Source organism: Taudactylus pleione, unplaced genomic scaffold (assembly GCF_031769625.1).
Source record: "Taudactylus pleione unplaced genomic scaffold, aTauple2 ptg000642l, whole genome shotgun sequence".
Lineage (NCBI taxonomy): Eukaryota > Metazoa > Chordata > Amphibia > Anura > Myobatrachidae > Taudactylus > Taudactylus pleione.
The window spans coordinates 6,032,549-6,039,452 of NW_028285044.1; the positions used below are offsets into that span (position 1 = coordinate 6,032,549).

General features: G+C 40.0%; 1 pseudogene; it reads right to left on the reverse strand.

The window, feature by feature from the left end:
- Positions 1–3,215: 3,215 nt before the first annotated feature.
- On the reverse strand, positions 3,216–3,334 carry LOC148479036 (5S ribosomal RNA; annotated as a pseudogene).
- Between the last annotated feature and the right edge of the window lie 3,570 nt (positions 3,335–6,904).

A 6,904-nucleotide genomic window follows, 5' to 3' on the forward strand; every position in this document is an offset into this window, starting at 1 on the left:
CTTTAGTTTTCGCATTGGCGATTGAGCCTCTGGCTGAAAGGATTCGTACATCAGGTCAAATATATGGTCCCATGTCTGGAGATGTTTCTCACAAGATTTGCTTGTTTGCTGACGGTATATTACTGTGCTTGTTGAACCCGGAGATTACTCTTCCCACATTACATACCATATTAGAAGAATATTCTGCTATATCCTACTATAAACTAAACACTAATAAGACAGAGGTTTTGCCTTTTAATATTCCTCAACCTGTATAAGATACATTGAAGAAATCATATAAGTACTCATGGAAAACTAAAACACTTAAATGCTTGGGGATTCATTTAGCTAAAGATAGGGATTTTATCGCTTGTAACCATGAACCTCTGTTGAAAGCTTTTGAGATTCTAACTAAAGAATAGAGGCTAAATGAAGTATCCTGGTTGGGAAGGATAGCAGCTGCAAAAATGGTCATCCTTCCTAAATTAATGTATTTATTTCGCTCCATACCCAGAATATTACCCAAATCGATCTACATTAAATTCTACCGGATTTTAAGTGTATATGTTTGGAAGGGGAAAAAGCCAAGAATAACTAGGAGCACTCTCGCCCTATCTAAGCTGGCGGGAGGTGTGGCTTTCCCAGACCTAGAGAAATATCACGTAGCTTGTCTTCTCAGTCAAACTAAAGATTGGTTCGCTACTGAAGTACCCAAACCCTGGGTACTCATTGAAAAATGATCTATTAGTCTTTTTTGTCTACCTGACATGTTACGGTTGCCCGCTTCGTCTACTTTCCCTCACTTAGGATCATGTAAAGCAGTCAGATCTAACCGGACATTTTTGCACTCTCTCGTGGCTTTTGATTGGGAGATTTCTCTACCCTCTCCTGACTTATCATTAAAAGCTATAGCTAATTTAATTCCCGATTTATACCTGGGGTCATGGACGAGGGGGGGGTCTCCTTATACCGTTCAATCTTTCAAGCTAAGCAGTGTAGGCCAGGCCAGTACTTGGGTGGGAGACCCCCCTTGGAATACCTGGTGCTGTAGTATGGCAGGTTCCATTGTTGAACCCATTCTGATAGGTCTACCATCTTTATTTGTTATTCAATGGTTTGTCTTTCATCTTCAGACATCTTTTGGGAGATCTGTTTGTGAATATTTTTGCATCTTTACTTATCTTCAGTCACATTATGGACTCCTAACACAGGACTTCTATAAATATCCACAGTTGCGCCATTGGCTGAGAGGTTGTCTCTCCCCATCACTTAAAAAAACAATTTTCCATACCTTCTTACGAGCTCGGTTAAGATCATCTAATCATAAAGGTGGAATTTGCTGGTGGTATCAATACCAGCTGCAATTAGGAAGGAAGGGGAAACTGTCATCTCAGGTTTAATGGGAAAAGGACCTATCTAGAGTCTTATCTGAAGAAGAATGGGACATCATTTTTAGCTCCTGCTTTACCATATCCAAGTGTATAAATCATTCAGAGATGTTCTACAAATTGATCCAAAGAGCATATTTTACTCCAGAGTGGCAACATAAGATCTGACCCTCAGTATCACAGTATTGTTGGAGAAATTGTGGTTGCGTGGGAGATATACTGCATATTTTCTAGTCTTGTCCCTTACTCCGCCTACTTTGGTCGGCAGTATTTTCAATGATAAGTGCTGTTGTGGGGAAAGATATTATTGCGGATCCTCTAACAGCTTTGTTCCATTTCTATTCAGAGAGGATTTCCCGAGGTGATAGTTATATTATGGGACACATACTAGTAGCAACAAAGGCTTCTATCGCTCAAATGTGGAAGAGTGCTTCTATGCCTAACTTGACCAGTATAGTGAATAAAGTTCAAAAGCTTTTTTTATTTGAGACATCAGATTGTAACTATTCCTCTTCTGGTAATTCTAATCATATCCGTTGGTCCCAATGGGTGGAGTATAGAGAAAATCAGGGACACTCTAGTATATATAGCACACCTGTAGATGTTACTGTTTTAGAGTCTTCTAATTCTTAATCTGAACTTTGAATTTGGCAAATATTTAAATATATTTTATAATTCTGACTGTATGTATGTTTATATACCGATGAACATTTTGTGTCTGGTTTCTGTTTCCCCTTTATCCTTTTTTTCTTTTCTGTATCCCAATTCTAAATATTTAAAAAATGTGATAAATATATATACACACACACAATATCGTGATGCCGGCAGTCCACCGTATGAGGGATACGTGCCTGGTGCCCTCTGATGTAAAAGTAACCAAAATGTATATGTGGAAAAACAGCGGCACTCACAGGACCTGGTAAAGAAGACTCACGACTCCAAAGGGTCTGCGTTCAATGTTTCAGTCTTAGACGACTTATCAAGAACAAAGGACACAGTGATACAGTACATACCTAAATACCAGGGAGCATCCAATAGTGAAAGCATACAGCCTGCCCAGTGCCGTCCGCCGGGTGAGTGACGTCACATGTGCGGGACCGGCGCTGCCGTCATGACGCGGCAAACATGAGCGTCGCCGTCATGGCAACCAGCCATGGCAACACAGCTCAGTGCCATAACCACACGCAGCTGATGGTCTGCATACACTCCGTGACAGATGCCTCCAGAGTAGTGGACTCAGCACTAGGATATGGTAGTATCAAAAATCAACAGACAATGTATGTAAAGTCAACTAACAATATATAAGAGGTCCATGAAGGAATTTATGTAATCACAGTATGAGTAAGCACTGAGCAGATGCAGTGACAGGCTAATAATTAATAAATGGGAAACACATCAATAAAAAAAAGGGGACCTATATAACAGATGGTGAATGTAAATAAAAAGGAGGGGGAAAATGATACAGATACAACAACCAAAGTGAAGGTGTGCAGCAGGCATATAACAACTGAGTACAAATTATCAGGTAAAGGCTAGAAAAACAGGTGTCTGTGATCATGTGTCAGATGACACATGGACAGAGGCACCAAATAACAAAAGGGATGGTAAATGCATGAAATCCACCGGGGTGGTAGTCAAAGTAAATATATGGGCAAACTGTGCCATATATAACCACCAATAAGGAGGACCACACTGTGAACATGGGCAAGCTGTGCCAAGGGGATTCTATGAAAGGGATAGAAGGTAAAAAGAAACAGAGAAAGATATGTCTGAAGATGAAAGGCAAACCAGAGAATAACAAATAAAGATGGTAGACATATCAGAACGGGTTCAACAATGGAACCTGCCATACTACAGCACCAGGTATTCCAAGGGGGTCTCCCACCCAAGTACTGGCCTGGCCTACACTGCTTAACTTCAAAAGATCGAACGGTATAAGGCGTATCCAATGTAGAATGGCTGTAGCAAATGCAGATATACTCCAGTGTGTATGTCCAACCTGTCCACCTGATGAATAAGAGAAATCCAGGTAAGAACATTAAAGAAATGGCAAAGATATAATACAAGGAAAGAGACAGTGCAACATTGAGATGATAAAGTAACAGCAATACTGTGGCAAAGCCAAAAGATAGTCACTAGAGTAACAAATGAGTTTGACTACCACACCTTCACTTTGGTTGTTTTATCTGTATCATTTTCCCCATCCTTATTATTTACGTTCACCATCTGTTATATATGTCCCCCTTTTTTTAATGATGTGTTTCCCATTTATTCATTATTAGCCTGTCACTGCATCTGCTCAGTATTTACTCATACCGTGATAACATCCTTCGTGGATCGCTTATATATTGTTAGTTGACTTTACATACATTGTCTGTTGATTTTAGATCACTACCATATCCTATGCTGAGTCCACTACTCCATAGGTGTCTGTCACAGAGTGTATGCAGACCATCAGCTGCGTGTGGTGTGTTTATGGCACTGAGCTGTGTTGCAATGGCTGGTTGCCATGACGGCAACGCTCGTGTTTGCTGCATCATGAAGGCAGCGCCGGTCCCGCACATGTGTTGTCACTCACCCGGCGGACGGCACTGGGTAGGCTGCATGCTTTCACTATTGATACTCCCTGGTATTTAGGTATGTACTGTATCACTGTGTCCTTTGTTCTTGATAAAAGTCGTCTAAGACTGAAACGTTGAACGTAGACCCTTTGGAGTAGTGAGTCTTCTTTACCAGGTCCTGTGAGTGTCGCTGTTTTTCCACATATACATTTTGGTTACTCTACCATCAGAGGGCACCCAGGCAAGTATTCCTCATATGGTGGAGTGCCGGCATCACAACATTGTATTTTTCCAAGTAGGTATGGTGTACCATCCCTTTGGATTCCAAGGCACCCCTTGTTTTTGTTTATGATTTATTTACTTATTCATCAGAACATCCCCTTTTTATCTTGTCCTTTTTTTTCACATATTTTTTCATCTGTGTGGATTATTTATTGACTTTGGTGTACACATCTTTCTACTGTTGCACAATCATAGGATATTACTCTCATAATATTTTTCTATTTTTTTGTATGGTTATTTTTCACTGTGTTTGCATGGCATCCTTCGTTTTTTTCTCCGTCAGTGATTTTTTTTCTGCTTTGACATCCTTACTGTACCAAAAAAATAGATATTTCCTGGTTTTGCATTTTCTACCAAGTTTTTCTAACATCCAGTGGTGATTATGTCCCAGAGCAACAAAGGAGCCACTACCACACCATCTGATGGTAGTGGGTTTCTCAATATACAGTTACCTATAGGAGAAATATTGAGTTTCAGTGAACCTGAGGCTGGATGCCTTTATTTCAAAGACACCTTATTGGACACAGCAGGAGCATCTTCCACTGATGAACTATTTTCTCAGATACTTAAATTGAAAAAGAAAGAGACAGACTTTTACTTGCATGGAGTAACTCTCTCAGACTACCACAAAGAGAAAAAGATTCCTAGAGGGTTTAGGATCAAAAACGTTCCAACCATTGGCAGAAATAGTGTGGATTTCTGTAGAAGGTGGGGCATGGTTCTTAATAAATGCTCCCTGGACCTCATTTTGCTGGTAATAGATGAATCAGGGAGGGAACTGAACAATATCAGTGACAAAATTAAAACTTTTGAAACAGCACACAAGACCAGCCTTATTAACGACAGCTCTAACAATTGGATAGATAAACTTAACACCCAGATTGAGGAGTACAAAAGGGACCTAATTAAATACAAGAGAGAAATTGGCCAAAGTAAACACCGATTATCAAGAACAGTGAGTCTACTCTTGGGCCACAGGGAGAACCCTGAACCCCAGGACTCAAAGAACTGGCTTCAGAACACAGAGGCACTTGATTGACACCGAAGGATCCAGTGGGGCCAATTCCTCGCAAAGTGATCAAGATTTCCCTTCCATCTCACATCTAGTCACACAACATCCTCCTTTAGGGGTAGCTACACGGGCCCAAAAAGGAAGCGGTCCCATACTTGAGGTGAGAGGCAGGGGTCGCGGAAAAAGGGTATACAAAAAGAAAACGTAATAGTCAATATTTCTTCCAGAACGCTTAGCATGCCTGAATCCAGATTACTACAGCAAGGTTTATCATTCATTCCCACCAGTCCTTTCAACAGTTTTCACTGGAAAAAGGACTTATGGAGACTCAACAGGAACCTCAAATTAAAAGAATTTTTAGTAATTCAGAAACTACCCTTCCCTCCACACTCCCTGCCCCTTTCAAGAAAGTCTCCTCTTTTGAACCATCTTCCACCAATGCGTCCATTAAAAGCTTCATAAGGCTATTAGATCTTGAAGTTTCCTCACAATTCAATGGTACCACCCCCACACAATACAATCTACCCAAAGATGAATTTGATACCCTAACCACTCTTAGCAAAGACAACATCAATGAGATATATCATCAATTAGACAACATAAACACTTATGCTTTCTTGGATCACAATCCTGTCTTCAAATTCAAGACAGAACTGGACGCTAGTCTGCAACATGCCCTTGAAAATGGCCCCATAACCAGAGACATGATGCAATACCTTATGGCTGACAAACCCATGGCACCACTACTTTACACATTACCTAAGATTCATAAATCTTTATCTACACCCCCTGGACGTCCTATAATCTCAGCCAGGGAGGGATTATATAGCATGACTTCTAAATATCTCGATTTTTTTTTACAACCTCTCATTTCACAGGAACACACCTTCTTAAAAGATTCCAACTCACTGTTAGAGCAACTTCATAGTCTGAGCAATCTTCCACAGAACCTACTCATGTGTACGATAGATGTTAACTTATTATACACGAGTATACCGCATCAGGTGGGTTGTGACTATATGGAATCTTTCTTGAAATCCCATTCCCAATACCAGGGACCAAATGTAGATTTCTACATATGTCTCTTGAGACAGACTTTAAGCAATAATTACTTTTTATTTGACAATACATTTTTTCTTCAGAAGAGAGGCTGTGCTATGGAGTCTCATGTAGCTTCATCTTTCGCCAATGTATTTATGTTTTTTGTTGAAAAAGAACTCTTTCTGAACAATACTGACTTTAATAGGCTTCTCATTTTTTTCATTCGATATATTGATGACATCCTAGTATTATGGTCTGGCACTGAGGACCAATTCATCAATGCTATGTCAAAAATTAATTCCATGCATCAGTATATTACTTTTACACATGAACAAAGCTCCACCAATGTACATTATTTGGACATCAATATCCACTGGTCCGGTACAGACTTCAGCACTACCATCTATCACAAGCCTACAGATAGTTACACTTTGCTACATGCACAGAGTCATCACCCCATTTCACTCAAGATGAGTTTGCCATACTCTCAGTTTCTACGGGCTATCAGAATCACCAGTGATCCCAAATTGGCAGAGGATGAAATTGACAGTATGATGAACAAATTTTTGCAATGTGGTTACAAACATAAGGATCTTCTCTCAGCCAAACTTAGAGCTTTATCATTGAATATTCAAACCACT